The sequence below is a fragment of the Bos indicus genome, chromosome 1, assembly GCF_029378745.1.
Source record: "Bos indicus isolate NIAB-ARS_2022 breed Sahiwal x Tharparkar chromosome 1, NIAB-ARS_B.indTharparkar_mat_pri_1.0, whole genome shotgun sequence".
NCBI classification, from domain to species: Eukaryota; Metazoa; Chordata; class Mammalia; order Artiodactyla; family Bovidae; genus Bos; species Bos indicus.
Window position 1 is genome coordinate 98,223,645 of NC_091760.1, and position 20,383 is coordinate 98,244,027.

The 20,383-nt window shown below is 39.5% G+C and overlaps 1 protein-coding gene across 8 annotated transcripts in view; it reads left to right on the plus strand.

Annotated features, from left to right (window-relative positions):
• The window catches only part of MECOM (MDS1 and EVI1 complex locus), a 627,727-nt gene that overhangs the window by 138,355 nt on the left and 468,989 nt on the right, over positions 1-20,383 (plus strand). The window lies entirely within an intron of this gene.

Genomic DNA, 20,383 nt, shown 5'->3' on the forward strand with positions numbered 1-20,383 from the left:
TTCTTAGAACACCCTCTTTGCATTTCTCATTTTCTGTCCATCTGCTTTTTCTACCACATGCATACCTTAAAGCCTTACCTCCGACGTCACCTCTTTCATGAAATTTTCTTGGTTCTTTCCCAGCATCCCAGCAATCCCCACCTTTGGTCCCCCTACCAACTTGTTTCTACCTCTCTTAGAAAACTTCTCACCTTGTAGTGTCCTTCAGATGCATCTCTTGCTTTCTCTCTACTGTGAGGTTTTTGAGAGCAGGGTCTGTGCCCTGTTCATTCTCATTCTTCTCTCCAGTGCCCAGCGCTGTGCTTGATATGGAGTGTGGGCATGCTGCATGCCCAGTTGCTCAGTCGTGTCTGACTCTTTTGTGACCCCATGGACTGTAGCCCGCCAGGCTCCTCTGTCCATGGGATTTCCCAGGCAAGAACACTGAAGTGGGTTGCCATTTCCTGCTCCAGGGGATCTTCCCTACCCAGCGATAGAAACTGTGTCTCCTGCATCTCCTGCATTGGCAGGTGAGTTCTTTACCGTTAGTGCCACCTGGGAAGCTGATATGGAGTAGCACCCACCGAATGTTTTCATGTAGGAAGACAGGATAAGGCAGGCCTCAGTCCTGGAGGAACTTGGGTAAGTGGGCAAGTACAAAAGCAGGGATCTTGTTAGTTACTTGCCCTGGAGCATGAGACTGAGGCTTTGCTCAAGCTACTTCTCAGCAACTAAAACTGAAGAAGTTACTGCAGATCAGACTCTGCTATCTACCAACTTGAAAGTAAAAGTAAAAGTCGCTCAGTTGTGTCCAACTACTTTGCGACCCCTTGGACTATACAGTTCATGGAATTCTCCAGGCCAGAATACTGGAGTGGGTAGCCTGTTCCTTCTCCAGGGGATCTTCCCAACCCCGGGATAGAACCCAGGTCTCCTGCATTGCAGGCAGATTCTTTGCCAGCTGAGCCACAAGGGAAGCCCAAGAATACTGGAGTGGGTAGCCTATCCCTTTTCCAGGGGATCTTCCTGACCCAGTAGTTGAACCAGGGTCTCCTGCATTGCAGGCAGATTCTTTACCAACTGAGCTATCAGGGAAGCCCACCTAATAACTTAGGACCCTTATAATTCCTCATCATTTGGATACAGGATTGTTCTCAGACCTACAAGTGGGGATCATCTGTACCAACTGGCTCTCGCTTCATCCTCTGTGGATTGAGTTTGTGATGAGAAATGCTCTGAGGTCTGAATGTGGGAAGCTTGGCATGGCTATCAAGTCAGGAGAAGGTTGTCTCAAACATGGAGATAACACCAAACTATTTTTATATTTGCTGTTTTCTCTAGAAGGATAAGGAAGGTCCTGCAATCAAATTTTAGATCAAAGTTCAGAAGTGGCCATTGTCCTACCAATGATGTTCATGACTCAAAACCTTTTAAGAAAAATGTCTTCTGGGTTTTAACCAAGGTTGCACAGCTGTGTGGGTGCCTGATGTGACAATTTCTACTGGGTCATGAGTTTGTTAGACCCTGTGGCTTTGGTTCTCTAGCAGCTTCTTCTTTTGACCAGGACTCAGAGATCAGCTACTGAAACAGTGTCTGGACAAGGAGGAAAGTCAACTGAGTGTTTTTTTTAAACCTTACTTTAAATTTTTACCCAATCACTTCATTTCTGGAAACTTTTTAAAAATTATATTTACTTTGTTATAAATTCACTTACAGCAATTTATGGGGTAGAAAAAGGAAGATTTGGGCATTTTTTGAAAAAAAAATAATTTTTGTTTACTGGAAACCATTCAAAAGAGTGGTTTTATTTACTTCCAATAAATGTTAGAAGTGTCACTGAAAACCATAGCAGTCTCATTCCTGGATAATCTGTTTCTGTCCTTATTTTCCTGTGTATGTTTTAAGACTTTCCAGAGTGGTTGTTTCTATTTAAGGCACGTCATCTGTAGGATTCTGAAATACATACCAGTGCTTTGAAATTTTTGATAAAGCCCAGTTCTTTTTTTTTTTTTTTTTTTTAGCCCAGTTCTTAATAACAGGAAAGTTTCAAATGCCCTTAGTCACTTGGCCATCTGTAAATAAATGAAGTTCAATGGGAAAAATAGCATAAGGAAGCCGTTTTGGTTACTGTTTCCATTTTGTTCATTCACATCATCAGATTTCAAGATGACAAATATAGAAAGAGTGTGAGAACACGTTTAAAAAATACTATGTTTTGAAACTTGGATCTGAGTTCAAACACTCAATCTAAAGAACACTTATGATTCAAATGTGAGTTATTTATTGTCTTTGTCAATTTCCAGAATTTAAATTTATGTAGGGATAAAGCAAATGCAAAGCTACATTTGAACAACAATGGGGCACATTCTTCTTTTTGATTTACTTATTCTTCCAGCAGAGGCCCTTGCATTCTCTGAAACCATGGGCCCTAGTCCTGAGTAGACATTGATATTAGAATCTCACATTATTATCGTATCCTGATGTCCCCTTCTGGATGTTGGCTTGATCACTGGGTCACCTGAAATGGAGGTGATTCTGATTTATAGCTCCAAATGTGGCTGACTAAGCCAAATGGTGAACATTTCATTATTTCAGTTTTATGGGTTGTGTCTGAAGGGGTTTGGTTCAGAAAATGGACCACTGCTTAGAAGGAGAAAGTCTGTTCCCATGAGGCAGTAGGTATTGAGTCAGCAAATTCTGGTTTGTCCAGCCTCAGAATGTCAGACAAACCATATGTTGCAGCTGCCAAAATGATCCCACCCTGTGGGCATGCAAACACCTACATACACTCACCAAACCTTCATAGACAGACAGACCGACAGACAGACACATGACATGAGTCAGCAAAGTCTTAGTACAGAAGAGAGAGGGATCACATAGAACAATGAGGTTGTGACTCAGAGCTCTGTCTTCTTCCCTTGCCTTCTCTTTCTCACTCATTTTTCCCCAGTGCCAACAGTAATACAGATTGCAAGTGAATAGAGAGGAGAAAGCAGAGTATGAGCTTGTGTGAGTCTCTGTGTGTGTCTTCCTCAATGATGGGGCTCTCAGGCCTTTATTCAGTCTCTGGCACAATGCTGCCTCTGTAGAAAAGATATTAGGAACAAAAAGCAAACTTGAAGATTCAGGAGCAGGCTGCCAGAATTATTAAGAAAAACATTCAGATGATGCCATTAAAAACATATGGGGATTCTATAAAGCCCTGAAAAGAAAATGTTTAATTATGCGCCGTATGCAAAAGCCATCACGTTGAGATTAATACTAAGGACTGAACTGTGTGGGGCGTAAGTAGTCCACAGTGATACATCAATCTTTTTACTCTTTTAAAAATAATGTTTTTCTTTCGCTGATGACAAATACCTTTCAAACTGTTGAGATCATGCTGCTAGAGTGATACATGGAGTTTAATGAAGTCCAAAGTCACTAACAAAAGTTTCCAAATTAACTTTTCAAGGTCTTTGAGTTAGATTTCTTTCCTTTCCTTTTCTCCCCTAGGTTCCCACTGACTTCCAGCTCCCATAGGGGAGCCCCCCTTTCCCCTCCAATACACAAAGGTTGCCTACACCGGTGGAAATACCGTTTTGAGGTTTCCCATTTGAAGGCCCTGTAATGATTCATTGCCCAACATTGAAGTGTTAATAGTTACAGTGATTTTGATTTCCATTCTCAATAGCTCACATTAGGAAACCTGAAGAAGTCTAGAACTCTTGGCCATTTTTGAGGAACACAGAAACTGTTTTCTTTCACCTGAATCTGATGTGTTTGAGGATTCCTATCATTTCCTTTGGTTCTTGGTAATGTGTGCAATCATTATTCTATTTAGCTCTGTATGTGTGAGAGGAGAGCCACAATGAGAAGAAGAAAATCAAACTTTGTAGCTAATAGGGCTTCCAAACAAGAGTACTGGATATGAACTACATACGTAGAAGTAAGTCACAATTGCAAAAAGTCTCTGGGCTTTAATGACCTGAGTACTGCTATCTTTTTTTTTTTTTAATATTTCATTCATTTATCTACTTCTTTTTGGTTGCGCTTGGTCTTTGTTGCTATGTGGGCTTTTCTCTGGTTGTGACGAGAGGTGGCTCGTCTCTAGTTGAGGGGCACGGGCTTCTTACTGTGGTGGCTTCTCTTGTGGAGCAGAAGCTCTAGGCATGTGGGCTTCAGTAGTTGTGGCCTCTGGGCTCCAGGGCACAGACTGAATAGTTGTGGCACATGGGCTTAGTGGCTCAGTGACATGTGGGATCTTCCAGGATCAGGGATCTTCCTGGACCAGGCTTGGAGCCCGTATCTCTTGTTTTGGCAGGCAGATTCTTTACCACTTGGTTGCCAGGTAGCCCCTGCCTTTATTTTTATATTCATAGAAGTTTAAATATTGCAAAGGCAAATACATAGCTTCTCAAAATTAAAAACAAATGATAGTGTACAGATGCAAAAGAAGAAAGCAACTTATGTATTTTTGAAAATCTGTATTCATTTTAAGAAGGCCAAATATATTCTGTTGGTGCTAGTTTGCCTCTGGGAATTTTATGGACTTAAGCACTTGGGATTTTGATCCCTATTTATTGGGCCAGGCTTCTTTAAGTAAACATGTGGCTTATGAATCAGTGGACAGATTTGTTGCTCACACTTGAATGTGTCATAACGTTTTCTTAAGCATCAGTCAGGCTCGCTGTAGTAAAAATATAAAACTTTTCCTACCCCGTTATGTCTTTCATTTTCTATATTACATTTATGATTGAAACTTACACACTGCCCAGCCTGCAGTGATTTTTGGTAAATGTGGCAGACTCTAGGAATCTCACTGGCTTCCTCAAATTCCTGTTTAGAAACAGGCTTCCCCAGTGCCCAGTATGGAGACTTTTGGATTCAGGTACGCTGAACAGGCAGGACTGATTTCAAATTCAATCTGCTTCTTGATTATGAGATCCTGAGTCAACCATTGTTTCAGCGTTTTCCTCCTGTGTATTTGTTTCTGTGTGAGAAAACTTTACTTCCATTGGTTAACAGCCAGCTACTTTTCCACAAAGAGCCACCTGTTTCTGAGTTTACACAGGATATGTTGGATTTATGTAATACAATAGGATCAATTTAATTATGCTTTTCCTTAAGTACAATGCTACCTGGAATTACTTCACTACCTGATACATGCTTGCTCTTTGGAGACCAAAAAAAAAAAAAACACCAAACCACACCAGCCCTGACTTAAGTTAGCTTTAAGATATTTCATTACCCCAATTTCTCCTAATATGCATTAAAGGCTATATACTTTCCTTATGAAAAAATGGCTGTCCTGAACTCCCCATAGTCCTTGTTATTTACAATGTTTCAAAGCTTTAGAATTACTACAAAAGATTTACTCACATAGGAGAGCATGTAAAATTTAAAATCAATAAAGTATATAAATTTTGTATGTCTCCTTGAATTGATTCCCTACTCTAATAGCTCAATACTGTAATACTATATACTTTTTTATTTCCAATGTCATTAGCCAATAATAATCTCTGGACTTTCTGGCTACATCTCTGGGACGGTTCAGACTTTCTGACAACAATATTCTTTACAGACAGTTGTCACAGGCAATTGTTACTCCTTGCATGGCTTCTAAAAATGAATATGCACATGAGAAATATTAGTTTGGTTCTGTGCTATTAGGAACTCAACTAATTTCTTTTGATGTGGTAAATACAGTTGAGAATTTAATTTTGTGGTGGAACAGAGAAAGATTTGAATTTGGAATGTCTTAGCGTTAGATTAATCCCACACTATATCTTTTTTTTTTTTTTTTTAACAAGAAGTATGAGGTTGAGTTTTCTGTAGTTCTCTAACAGAAAAGTTCTTCTGACCATAGCTTTCTTTGAGTTAGAGAATAAAGAGACATGCTTCCTAACATTGGGAAGGTTAACTTTTATTGATGATACTCAGTTTTTATTTCCTAGGCATGTGCACAAGGATAAATTCTAACTCATTTTAGAATGCTAGTAATATTTGCAGAGTGAAACAGAGCTCTCACTAATAGATTTACAAGGAAAGAGGGTCTTGGCAAATGAAAGCATGGAGGACGTGAACAATTATATCATCACTTACTCTTGAATTTGACGGGGGAGTTGTTTGCTTAAATCATGGTGGTATCTGGGTCCCAGCGCTAAAAGGGTTGAGCCAACCTTGGTTTCTTGAAATGCAAAATGTTGTCAAATCCAAACAGGCTGGTGAAAATCTAAACTCGCTTTCATTTCTTAATGGCCACTCTTAGACTGTAAAGAACACAGACAGATGATTGCTTACATAGGCGTGAAAACAGAAGAGAGTGTCCATGCTTGTGCCAGCTATTTTTGCTTGCTAAAGCAGTGCTTTCCAACCAATCTCTTAAATTCTTCCTTCTCTGATGTTTGCTTAGGGTAGTGATTGGCAGAGCCCCCTACAAAATGTCAGAGAATCTTAATTTGAATCCTGGTTCTACTCTGCTTTGTAACCTTGTGCAATTCTTTAACTCAGAGTCTACACTCATAAAGTGGGGATTAAGGACTTTGGTCCTCCCTCACAAAGAAGCTGTAAAGTAAGCAGAGTACAATCTGCATTAAAAAGCTCAGAACCCACTTTCTCCATATTCTTTTCCACCTGGGCTAATATTTAGCTCCAAGAGAAATTCCTCATTGATAGCTTTAGGGAGATGATGCCAAATGAAATACAATATGCCTAGTTAAATTTGAATTTTAGATCAACTATATATTTATCATATCATCATATAATATCTGGGACATACTTGTACTCAAAATATATTTGTTATTTGAGATGCAAGTTAAACGGGGTGGGGGGAGGTTCTACATGTTTATTTGCTAATCCAACAATTCTCCTTAAGGATTCTGGCTGGACTGTTTTCTTACATTGTACAGACAGCAAACAAAGGGTGCCGGGACATGGGCATTTAGGGGCCCTCCGTGCTTTCAAATTAATGCCTAAGTACTTAGCCCAGTGCAGTATCTGCAAGTGTCTGGTCTTCCATTCCACAAATTTGTGATACAGAAGTTAGTTTCTGACCTGCAAAAGGGCAAATTAAGCCCGTTTGCCCTTCTTTCTAGAGAGAGATTGTCTCCCTCCCAAGAAACAAATGACAAGCAAAAAAAATCAAACAAACCTACAATGGTGAGTTTTGATGGTGAATTTTCTTTGGAATGCTGTTGCTATACATTGAGACTTCTTGAGGATTATCTTTTCCCCTCTCCAGGAGAACCAGGTTGTAAAATCTGGAGAAGGGTGAGGCCTGTCTTTAGGGGATGGCACCCAGGTGTCTGTGTGGTCTGGGCTTGTCTGGAATGGCCAATTGCTTTTGGCTGCCTTTTGACTTAGTACATTCATCATCAAATTTTGTTTGTTCATTTTCTATTAAAAAAAAAAAGATAAAAGAGCTCAGCTTGGTTGATCTTAATTTCAATTTTTCAAAGTGATGGCCATTAAAAAGTTATCATTAATATGATGTCGTACTTGTCTCCTGACATCTGTCATGTTAGGAAAGACTTGTGAATACAACTAATCAAGATTTTCTCCTTTTAAATCTTCAAGTGCTGGATCTGGCACGAAATACTGGGTTTTTGCAAGTGTGTAAAGGTGTGGGGTCATTTGTGTACTTTAATTACTAAAAACGTGTGCTATTTCAGAGCATTACTTATAAAATCTGGCCAAATGCTAGTCAGTTGTCACATACGTCAGAAGAAGATTGATTACATAACCTACATTTACTTTCTTTTTATATTTTTTTCTGTCATAATGGTTTATACCAACCACATGCATACTTTATTTCTGATACCATTCTTTTTGCTCCTACATTTACATCTAAATGGTCACATGTAATCTCTGTATGTCCAAGACAAAGATGCCTGGAGATTGAGAAAGATTTGATTTACTTTTCTGGGTGAATTTATCAGACGTTGACTGCAGTGCTTTGACGCAGTATGTTTGGCTGCATGGTGGATGGGTGCTCAATCTATTGTAATATCATAATGGGCTTAACATAGAATAAAATTCTTATGAAATTCCCGTACATCTGGAGGGCAGTCTAGGGTCCTACCTGACTTGTAACAGGTGGTGTCTCAACCTGTAGGTGACCCTTTGGAGCTGTAAGGAAAGAAACTAGAACTTCTTAATGTCAGCAATGCCAAGCTTATTCATCTTTGCATAGTATGTATTTCACAAATATCCTTGAAAAAGTTTGCTACAGGAAGCATAATGATGGCAAAGTTCGTGTGACTCTGATATGTACTATCTTTAATGTCTCAAGAATTAAATTACTGAGGCCCTCATAAATCCATAGACCTTATCATTTCCTGCATTTGTAAAATGAAAGGTTGGATGAGGCACATTCTAAGATTTATTCAAAGTCCAACCTAATATGATTCTATGATTTTAAGGTTTAGGCTAGATCATAGTAATTGTTTCTAAAAGTAGACTAAGATGTGCCTTGATTCTACACTGAGAGAAATGTTCCTGTTTATTTAATTGAAAAAATTAGCTGTAGAAAGGAAACAAAAAAAGTCAAGACTTTGTAACTCTGGCTGTCAAGTTTAAGATGGAGCCATTCCTGGAGTCCCTATGATAATGTCTATAAAATGTGAAGCTGGCAAAGAAAAAAAATGAGCAGAGAATAAAATATATAGTACATATGTATCAATATATCCAGGCATTTTAACTAATGGGGGCTGGTTGCATTGCAGCTTGATAACCAGAATCAACAATGAGTACGGTTGCCAGGAAAAATGTTTCTAAGCTTTATTTTAAAAAATATTCTCTTAGGAATGCTTTTGAATAATGACATCTTCTTGCTTCCCTCCCCTCACTCAACTACACTTTCAGGGATCTGGGCTGCTTTCAGGGGGTGCCAGGGCTATATTTGTCGGCTGTCTCCTTTTATTTTTAGTTAGATAGTCATGTATGATTTGATGTTCAGGGTCTTACTTCTCTGTTGGAATGGAAACTCCTTGAGGGCAAGGATTATTTCTGTATTTTGCCTATTGAATCCTTAGTACTTAGCATACAGCCGGCCTGAATCCATGGATGGAAAGCTTCGGGCTCACATTGGGCTTTCGTTATTTTAGGGATGTCCTTATAAGAAACAGCTGCCATCAACTTGGACTTACGGTCTTTTCTACTGTGCTGTTTTGAAAATAGCAGTAGAAGGCAATGGCACCCCACTCCAGTACTCTTGCCTGGAAAATCCCATGGATGGAGGAGCCTGGTAGGCTGCAGTCCGTGGGGTTGCTAACAGTCGGATACGACTGAGGAACTTCACTTTGACTTTTCACTTTCATGCATTGGAGAAGGAAATGGCAACACACTCCAGTGTTCTTGCCTGGAGAATCCCAGGGACGGGGGAGCCTGGTGGGCTGCCATCTATGGGGTCGCACAGAGTCAGACATGACTGAAGTGACTTAGCAGCATAGAGTTTTCATCTAATAAATTATTAACAAACTTTGGAGTTCAGAGTGTTTTAGGCTGATTTGAAGAGAAGGAAATGGTCTATTTGTATAAGCCCTAAAGGACACTCCATCTCCTGGATAACTGTCCTAGACAGACTAGCAGTATCTTTTATTTCCCATCTTATAACTTAAAATGCCCACATGCTTCACCACACATTGGGTAAGTCTTCACAAAATTCAAAGACACACTCTGCTTAAAAGTAGTAGCAAAATTACCATGTTGGGAAAAATCCATTGTCTTATAAATGAAAAGGATCAGGAACCCAACTATTGATAATTTCTAGGTGAAAATGCAACATCTGGGCAAGATTTCAGAGCTCCATTTCCTCACTATGCCATATGGCTCATCTGGAAACAGTTGGCCCAAGATTTAAGAGGTGATAGTGGTCCCTTTACTCATTTAGTCCTTGGTCTCCCCGGAGCTTCCTGCCAGGGTAACGATGAGTGATAATTGCTTCTAGGTTTTCGTAGTGTGGTCCATGGTGTTTTAGGTGTTTGCTTTGACCACTAACTGATTTCTTCTAGAACCTTATCCATGATGACAATTGGTTACTTTTAACCAACTTTGAGTTGATTGGTGACCAGAGAAAGCTCCTATTGCCTGTTCTATGAAGTATATAACTTCCTACCATCCATATAGACCCTGTTCATTTCCCCACATATTGCAGTATTTATTATCTGTTGTTGCTGAGGTTTAAGAATAAATTTGGGTTATGGTTTCAAATTCTTCACTTGATCAAAAGCAACTAGCATCTAGATTTTCTCTGTAAGCCTGCCCTTAAAGAATGACCTAAAGAAAATATAATTTCCCCAGGAAAATGTTATCTACCTGACTTTGAAATATAGATAAAAATATTGCACACCCACCCTTATGGTAAACAGAATAGAATTTGTAGTCTGATGATTCAGAGCTTGGTTCTGGAATTAGGAAAACCGTGGCTGGAACTCCTGGGGCCTGCCTCATGTGGTTCTGACACTGAGGGTGGATCTTCAATGGCTCAGAGTCTCTGAGTCAAGAGAATGTGTGCCTTGCACAGGGCTGAGTTAAACACAAAATGGTCCATATGTTACCTTAAAAAAAAAGATGGATTTTCTTTTGCTAAGAATGTACAGACAACCAAAAAGTCTTGAAAAAGAGGTGAAAGGAATCAAGTGTACTATTCATTGGTGTAAAACTAAACTGTGACCTCTGGAGAAGAGAAATAGAGTTGCATCTGAAACAAATTAGTTTTCTTAAAAATGATTCTCCTTGAGCTTCTGTTGAGGGTCAATTTAAGTAACGTCACATGGAGAGTATCTGTGTAGTTTTTTGTAAAATAGTGGTAGATGATATCAAATGTCCTTTTCAGAGTTTCCTAAACAACAATCCATAGGAAGCTCTTTTATTGGACAATGAGATTTATATATAAACCATTTTTTTTTCACCTTGTTTTTCCAGAAGCTGAACACTAAATTCAGTGCTCAAATGAGTACTAGCTATGTGCTCAGTCAGTCATGTCTGACTCTTTGTGACCCCATGGAATGTAGCCCCTCCAGGCTCTGTCCATGGGAGTCTCCAGGCAAGAATACTGGACAGGGTGGCCATTTCTTCCTCTGGGGAAGCTTCCCAACCATAGTGTCAATATATGTTTTATCTTGAGATGCTTGTGTTTTATGTGAAGAAGGAAGATAAATTTTATTCAAGAGATACCTCCTAGAGTTTATCTATAATATTTCAGCTTTTATTTTCTAAGCAAATACCAAATTGGCATTTGAAAAATCCTTTGAACTCTTCCAGCAGAAAAGGCTACATAATGCTAATATATTTATTTTCACAAGTATAAATAAAACTTGCAAAATATTCTGTAGTATACAGTGGAATGAGAGACTTCTATGATGTTTGTTACTTTGTGATATTTCAGATTTTTTTTTTCAAATTTGGTCTTAAATTATTAGGCCCATACATGTAAAGGATTTTATCTAAAAATGATGCCTAGTTTAAATATGGAAGAGAGTGCCTCTTTATATAACCACATTCTCACTGGGAATATGAGCTTACACAGGGATCAGATCCAGGAGGCAGAATGATGTGTTGGAAAAAACCTCATGTTTTAGAGTCAGGCAAACTGAGGTTCCTATCCAAACTTCATCACCTGCTAAACAGATTAACCTTACTTTTCTCTTCTGTAAAATGGTGATAATAATATTTACTTTATATGGTTGTACTGAATATTTACTTTGTATCAATCAATGACGACTGTTATTTGCCTAGGCTGCCCGCCCTATGGGAGTTGGCCAGCTCCCAGCTGCTCAGAAACTTGGGTAGATATAATGGAGTGAGTGAGTTGGGATTGTTACAGGAGCATAAAATAATATTGTTCCTCAGGGTCTGGCCCATGGCACCATCCCCTAGCAGATCCCTCCTTCTATGTCCTCCCACACTCTCCACCCTCCCACAGGAGAGCTGAAATAAAAGGGGAGGTTGGATCTTTTGGGCAGAAGCTTTGCTTGGCACTCCCTCCATCCTTCTCAGGAGGCAACTGCTTCCAGTTGTGGGATGTGGGTGATACTGCTATGAACAACTCTGTTCTCCTTTTTTAAGGCAAAATTGCCCATCACTGTGTCTACTGAGATTAAAAAAGTTTCTGATTGTTCAGCAGGCAGGCAGAAAATTATATCCCTTATTTCTATATATTTCCAGAGTTGAATCATATATAGGGGAACAGTTGATTTAAAAATATACTGGCTCTAAGATAAAATTCTAAGACTGCTTTAAAGTAGGATGCCTCGAAGGCACCAAGACCACGTCCAAGCCCCTGTTGCAGCCTCTCACTGACTCACACATCCCAAGTACAGCTTCGGGTGTTTGCTGTGTGCTGGGTATTAGATATCTGCTCGAGGGGCTGGGGAGAGGAGACTGAGCACAGCACCTGAACCTACCCCACACACAGCACAGTTTGACAATCAAACCTAGCATTATTGTAAATGAAAAATTGTCCTTTGGATTCAGATAGCTGAATGAAAGGAAAGATTTGATACTCAAGGCTTCAGGACCAGTTTGGGCATAACTGCTGCTTCAACCACCATGATTCCTTTTTTAGTGGGTGCTGAGGAGTCCTGTTCAATTTTGCACCCCTGAAGCCTTTGTCTTCATAGGCTCCAGGCTCCTTGCACACCAATCCTTTTAGTCACTCTCCATGATTGCCACTATCCACCACTAAAGAAGGCAGAATCAGCTAGGCAAACTGAGTTATTTTGTAAAATGATATCTGTTCTTGACTCTGTGCTTCAGAGCTGTAGAATTTTTGTGTCAGTGTCTTTTTTTTTTTTTGGAGAAATTGCATCTTATGAAATCCTGTGGTGAGATTCCTTGCACTTGAATTAAACAGCTTATTGTGAGCATACTAGGAATTTGGAAGTTCGTTTAAGCACTGAACTTTCGCATACCCCCAAATATAAAGGTATGTACTAGATTACTGACATGGTTTCCTTCTGACCCTCTCAACTCCTCTCCCACTAAAATTAGATTTTCTTGTTTGGGTTAGTAAAGCATGTGGTTGCAGACCCTTGTAGAGCTATTGTGAAATATTAGGTCTGTATTTCCGGAGGTGCTAGCCACTGGCTGTAACCCAATTCTGATGGGAGAGTGAGTTGTGCATATGACTGACGTGGCAAATGCAATGAAAATAAAACAACCATCTGAAAAAAGAGCAAGCAGTTATTTTTCAGTTGTGAAAAGAAGTTGCAGGTGTGCCTGATGTTTTTAAAGCTCTCAATTATTGATCATGTCTTAAGACTTGCAAATAGAACCATTAACATGTCAGTGTTACCCGGATAACAGATGATTATTGTCCATCTTTAAACTGTACTTAGCACTAAAATGTATATGTAATGCATGCCAAAAGGCCAGCTTTATCACACTTCCTCAAGGTTTTACAGGAAAGAATTCAGTTTTTCATTCATCTTTCCCTTGGCCCTCCTCCTTCCCTGCTGCCCCCAACACGCCTTTATTTCCTTTGCTAATTGAGAGAAATTCCTACTGGACATTCCAGCCACTAGCTGGCAGACATAACAAACACAAACTTTACAGCTCCATGGTGGAAATATCTTAGGACACAACTCTTTAACCTGCATTAACTACTGCCTTCTGAACTATGTAGCTCATCACAGTGAGTGAAGCAAGTTAAAGTGGACTAACACCTAGGGATTTTAGTTCAATTTCACTGTAACCTCAATTTTACTACCATAAGTCAAGTTTGTCATCAGAGAGTTCTGTGTTACACTTGATGGGCAGATTCATCTGCCTTCACATGCATGTGGTGGATGCATGAGCAGCAAGGCAGTAATACATCTTTATTTAAGCCAAGTCTTGGATTCAGTCCCAAATGACATAATCTCTCATAAGCTAGGAACTCTAGTCTAGACCACAGAATGTTATGGGGCGCACACCTGTTCAGAGAAGTGGAGTCAAATGATAGTTAACAGCATTTCATCGTCATCCTGGGGTAATAGAATAAGTCACACTTGTCAGGAATTGGACTGGGGCCTAGGGCTACTTGACATTTTTATGTAACAAATTAGAATATTTGATAGGATTGTTGTAGGGGGTCTGTATTTTAGGTAAGAGTCAAGCACCAGTTTTGGTACAGCGCTACTATCTGTGCCCAGTCATAATTGGGGGCGGGGCAGTATTTAGATGGAGAGATTAAGGCAGATGAACCAAGTATGGTTTGTAGTAATTCAGATTCCTGGTGAAGACAGCCTTGAAAATCAAGATGGTTGGAATGGATGAAGTGGAAAAGGAATGCTGGGATATTATGGAAAAAGAATTATCAAAGACTCAGTGACTTCACCAAGTTTGTCCATTGCTTCGTTTATCCTTCCATTGTTTTTGCTCATTTATCCATGCATTAATAAGTGTGGACTATGATTGAGGTACTGTGGCAGGTACTTCGGACAAAGCAATGAACAAGACATGGTTCTTCACTATAAGGAAGTAGGTAGGGATAAGAAAGGACTCTCAAAGTTTAAAAATTAGGGATCAGGAGAATGATGTTTCTTTTTTCAAGACAGGAGGATTGGGATAGGGACCCTGGAAATGATCTGTTCTTAGGCTTATTGTATAGAGATCTCTCACAGGGATGAGGAAGAAAAGAAGTGAAGAGTTAGGATTAAGCCTAAAAAATTCAGAATTACCCTCTGGTGGCAAGAAATTGAAACTGTAGGGCTAGAGTTCTGGGATCTTCTTGGGAGGGAGAGCTAAACTGTAGGCCTGAAGGTGAGTCTTTGTGTGTTGAGCATGAGGTGTGGCAGTCAGTGTTGCTGATGAGGGAAGAACTAGACACCCAAAGAGCCATTTCTATGAAACGATGACCTGAAAAACCTACATGATAGGGACTTCCTTGGATGTCCAGTGGTTAAATTTTTGTCTTCCAAAAGACAGGTTCAATCTTGATCCCTGGTTGAGGCATATGGACTAAGATCCCATATGCCTCACAGCCAAAAAACCAAAACATATAACAGAAGAACTATTGTAACAAATTCAATAAAGACTTTAAAAATGGCCCACATCAAAAAAAAGAAAAAAGACTAAAAAAACCCCCAATTATGTCAAAGTTGTTAGAGATACACCTGAACTCACTTCTACAAGATGTACATATAGGAAGCAAGCCTGTTGAACAGACTGCAGCTCACTGGACTCGGTAAGAAAATGACATGGAGCTAGCACAGCAGAAGTCTTGATAATGGGGAAGAACCAAGGTGTGCTCAAGCAGTTATATAAATTATCTACTGAGTGCTTTTGTGGGCACTATGGGAATTACAAGACTTAAGGAAATGCATTTGAAAGAAGAACATTGAAAACATTTATATGTTAGGACCTATAAGATGAAAAGAATCTAAATTCTTTAGATCTTTAGGAAAGAAGGCTGAGAAGGCAAAATGAAAAAGTTGTTAAATAAGTCTAGTACCTAGATGCCAGACTCCTTAAGAATTCTTAAAAAAAATTAAGTGTTTACTTCCAAAGAACCCCAGACTAGGTATGAGAGATTTTGGTTCCAGCCTGGCCTTGCCACCAGTGTTCTGTAAGATCTAGTTTTGTTAAATGATTCAACCCACTGTCTTCCTATTTGTAAAATATAGAGATTGGCAGATGACCACTGAAGGCCAAAATTTAAAAGAAAAAAAGATAGGCTATACTATTAATTACTGCTATAACCTATTAAAATTCATAGGTAACTAAATTTGATTGCTTTGAATGAAAGTCTCATGTGACACCTACAAGTCTAGCATGTAAAATGAATCTAAGAAAAAAAATCTGCCACTTGACTTTAACATAAAAGCATTACAAAAATAATGAATGAAAAAAAATCAGGTTATGTATACTAGTTAAAATTTGCTTGTTATCTTTGACACAGTCTCTATTTTAACTGGGGTTCCTTATTAATACTTGAATTTGTTTTTCTTGAATCAGTAGCAAAGGGTGACTACCGCCTTCCTGCCGAAGGTTTTTCCCAACACCTTTGCCGTGTCTGCCCTCAGGGGATTTCAGATAACAAGCAGCACCGAGTTGGCCCTCTAAATCTGGGCCCCTCTGCCTGCCACAGTGCTTAGCAGATTGGATGAAAATGTGTCCACAGAGATTAGATATTCCAGTGACCACAGTGCATTTTTCTGCCCTGAATGCTATCTCCCGAATCAGCCCTCTACCTCTGGTTTATCGGGAGGAGAGTACAGACAGATAACATCCTTGCGATGTGACCCTGACCTTTGTCAACCTTTGTTAAGGCTTCATCTGAAGTCAGGCCTAATGTTTGTAAACAGGATGTAATTAAGGCTGGGAACTGACAGGGTCTGACATTAAGACAATGCAGAGCTGGCAGGGAATGGTCTGTCAGATGTCAGCTCGCATTGTGTTCTAAGTGCCTTCATAATAATTAGTGTCCTCTGTCTGAAGGAAGTTCACTCAACTTGGATTAATCTGTCACAGCGTGGAGGCCATCCTTGGGAGGGCAAGTGTTTCCTCTGATAAACCTTAGAACAAGTATGGGAAAAAAAAGCCAAGAGACTCAAAAGAAAACTGTGAAAGTCAAGACTGCTGGTGACAGGTGCTGCCTGAAAATTAGAAACAGGAAGTAGGAAAACAAAGCTCCCCCTCCACATCCCAATCATGAAGTGAACCCAAGAGTTCACTGTGATCGGAATTGGCTACAGTCATCCCGGACCTGCTGGTTCTGCATGTCGTGAGCAGACACAGGAAGCTGAGTGTTCAGAGAAGCCCGTGCATAAACATATTGTTTCGCTTTTGCCCTTAACTAGCACAGTGCGTGGGCAGGAGATTGCCCACACCCTATAAGAGGATTTAAGCTTAACGTGTAATTGATCCAAAGAGGCCAAGTGTGCTTTCTGTTATTATAAGACCTTTGTTGAGCAGCTTCTGGTGGTCGGTATGGTACAAAGTGAGTCAAGCAATGTTGTACCTGTCTTCTTGACTTTCTAAGCAGGACGCATGAGCCCAGTCCCGACAGGCCACTACCAATAGCCTTTTACTTCTGCTTGCGCTCTTCCTGAATCTCAAAAGTTGTCATCGAAACTAGGCACTTCGATACTTGTACATCAAGGTTCACAGTAGCATTATTGTGAAGTCTCTTAGTCGTGTCTGACTCTTTGTGACCCCATGGACTGTAACTTATCAGGCTACTCTGACCATGGGATTTTCCAGGCAAGAATGCTGGAGTGGGTTGCCATTTCCTTCTCCAGGGGATCTTCCTGACCTAGGGATCGAACCCAGGTCTCCTGCATTGCAGGCAGATGCTTTACCATCTGAGCCACCAGGGAAGCCCAAGCAATAGCTAAAAAGGTAGAAACTAAATGCTCACCAACAGATTAATGGATACACAGAATGTGTTATACCTGTATAGTGGAATAGTATTCAGCCTTAAAAAGGTAAAATTTTCATATGTAACTATGGCTGATTCATGTTGATGTTTGGCAGAAACCAACACAATTCTGTAAAGCAATTATCCTACAATGAAATAAAGTAGTAAAAAAAAAGGTGAAAATTTGACATATGCTACAGCGTGGGTGAACCTTGAAACAATATGCTAAATGAAATAAGCCAGACATCAAAGGACAAATAAGGTTTGATTCCATTTATATGGGGTACCTAGAATAGGCAAATGCATAGAGAGAGAAAGTAGAATAGCGGTTACAGGGAACTGGGGGGGAGAAGAAAATGATGAGTTACTGTTTAATGGGTATAGAGTTTCAGTTTGGAATGATGAAAACATTCTGGAGATGCATGGTAGTGATGATTGCACATATGAATGTATAGAAGTGTATACATTAAAACGAATACTTGTACAATGTGTGATATACACTTAAAATGTTTATGATTAAATTGTACACATAAGAATGGTTAAAAAGGTAAATTTTATCTTATGTATATTTTACCACGAAATTGAAAAAAAAAAAAAAGTAGTTCTAGAAAGGACTTTCCTGGTAGCTCAGATGGTAAAGAATCTGTCTGCAATGTGGGAGACCAGGATTTGATCCCTGGGTTGAGAAGATCCCCTGGAGGAGGGCTTGGCAACTCACTCCAGTATTCTTGCCTGGGTAGAATCCCCATGAGCAGAGGAGCCTTGCAAGCTACAGTCCATGGGGTCACAAAGAATCAAACATGACTGAGTGACTAAGCATACAACACAGTTATAGAAAAATAGACTCCTTATGCTGAATTGGCTGTCAGGGTTTCTCTACATCAGTCATCACATCAGGGAAGTGACAGGATCCATCCAGATTCAAGCCAGGAGCTGGTAGTAGAGCCTGCTCCTGATAACTGGGTCATTCACTTTCTAATGCCAAATTCTGTTCTTACATAGGGGACCATTTGCTACTCAGCCTTTGGGGGAAGATGAAGTCCTGTGGCACAGTAACAGTTCTCTTTGACTTCTATCTAAGTATAGAATTTAGTGACTATTTGTACTTGTTCTGTAACTTTTAAAGGCCTAGACTATATTTGCAAAAGACTTTTCTAAATCTCTTTCAACTACATCACTTGATGTTTCCATGATCGTATACAGAAAGGATGACTATAGTTTCCAGTTTATTTTGTAACTGAAAATAAAACTAATATTCTTCATCTAATTCATTTAATTTTTTGTTGGCTTCAATATTAGTTTTAAAAGCTTCTTAACTATCAGTGAGAAAGAAAAGAAGCTACGTAATAGTTCCCAGTAGAAGAAGGGACAAAAAGGAATATTATATCAAGAGGCAACAATTTTTCAATATATATTTTAGGAGAAAATAATTTCATTATTTTTCATGTTGCATGGCTTTCTTAAATTAAAAGATGGTGCTGCTCATATGAATAGTTTCCTCTCAGGTTTATCGTAAATAAGGTCACTAAGCTTATTTGTAGGATTGATAGATGTGGTAAGGGATGTCAGGAAAAATGTGTGTGTGTGTGTGTGTGTGTGTGTGTGTGTGTGTGTATGTATGGTGTGCTCTTCTTTTGCTCATTAACATCCTGGGGAAAATTTTCTGAAACTTAAATTTCAGAGAACAATTCTCTGTCTTCTTTTTTGCCTTCCCACCCTTTTATTAGAGTGAATCTACTATCAAATTTCTCTTGGGGGCATTCATTGATTCACTGTGTCCTACCCCCTCATGCCAGATTTTACTGTAAATTAATTAATGGCATGTATATCGGAGAAGGCAATGGCAACCCACTCCAGTACTCTTGCCTGGAAAATCCCATGGATAGAGGAGCCTGGTAGGCTGCAGTCCATGGGGTCACTAGAAGTCGGACACGACTGAGCGACTTCACTTTGACTTTTCACTTTCATGCATTGGAGAAGGAAATGGCAACCCACTCCAGTGTTCTTGCCTGGAGAATCCCAGGGATGGGGGAGCCTGGTGGGCTTCCATCTCTGGGGTTGCACAGAGTCAGACATGACTAAAGCGACTTAGCAGCAGCAGCAGCATGCAATAATGAAGTGTAGAGGTGGAAGGAAATGGAGAATACTCAACAAAACAATTCTGGGGTTTTCTTCTCCAGTTCCCCCTGCCATGTTTGAAAGTAAACAGAGGATTCCATGGGGAGGAACCCTTCTTGTCTTAGTATGCATATACTATTACCAGTATCCAACATTTCCTAGGAATAGCTATCATTTACCAAACAGCTACTATCTTCAAAATATTATTTCATTTACTTTTGGCAACAGTTTCTTAAAAGAGTTATTTTCTCCATGCACTGAATTGAGATTTAAGAGGCCGAGTATGTTTCCCATGGTACTCATTAAGAAATAATAAAGTTGGGATTTAAACTAAGATTGGACTCTACTCTTTCCGCAGTGGTAGACTGTTGATTCTTGGATATAAATGAAAAGAAGAGTAAAAGAAAACTCAGTAAAACTTCTCTTTTCCTTCCTTCCTTTCTGAAAACAGACACCTTAATTAAGGAAAGCCAGTTTAGGACTCAATTGATGAATTCCCTAGCAGGAGGGAGGCCTACGTGACTTTGGCATGGAAGCAAGTAGTGGGTACCAGTCTCCAACAGCCTGATGTCAGCAGTGTTTTCTAAGAGAAGATAAGGACTATGAAATTAAGCTAACAATTGGTTAGTTTTTCATTATCCTGAATTAACTTACTCATTTATTTGTAGGCTGTATCTTAAGACTATCAGTTTAGGAGAAAGAGAAGTTTGGTTTAGTGGCTGGCGAGGAACGGATGCTTTTAGAAGCACCATTTGAGCTGAAGTGATAAACCATTTTGTGCAGGATGACTATTGCTAATGCTTCCCCAATTCGTATGGTAGATATTTGACCAACAGTTTGTATCACTGGCATTGTGATTGAGGCACATTCTTAATATAATCCAGACAACAAAGAGATGCATTTCTTATGATTAGTAAAGACAGCAGTTATTTCCTCCCTGATGAAAGACTAGACTTAAACATA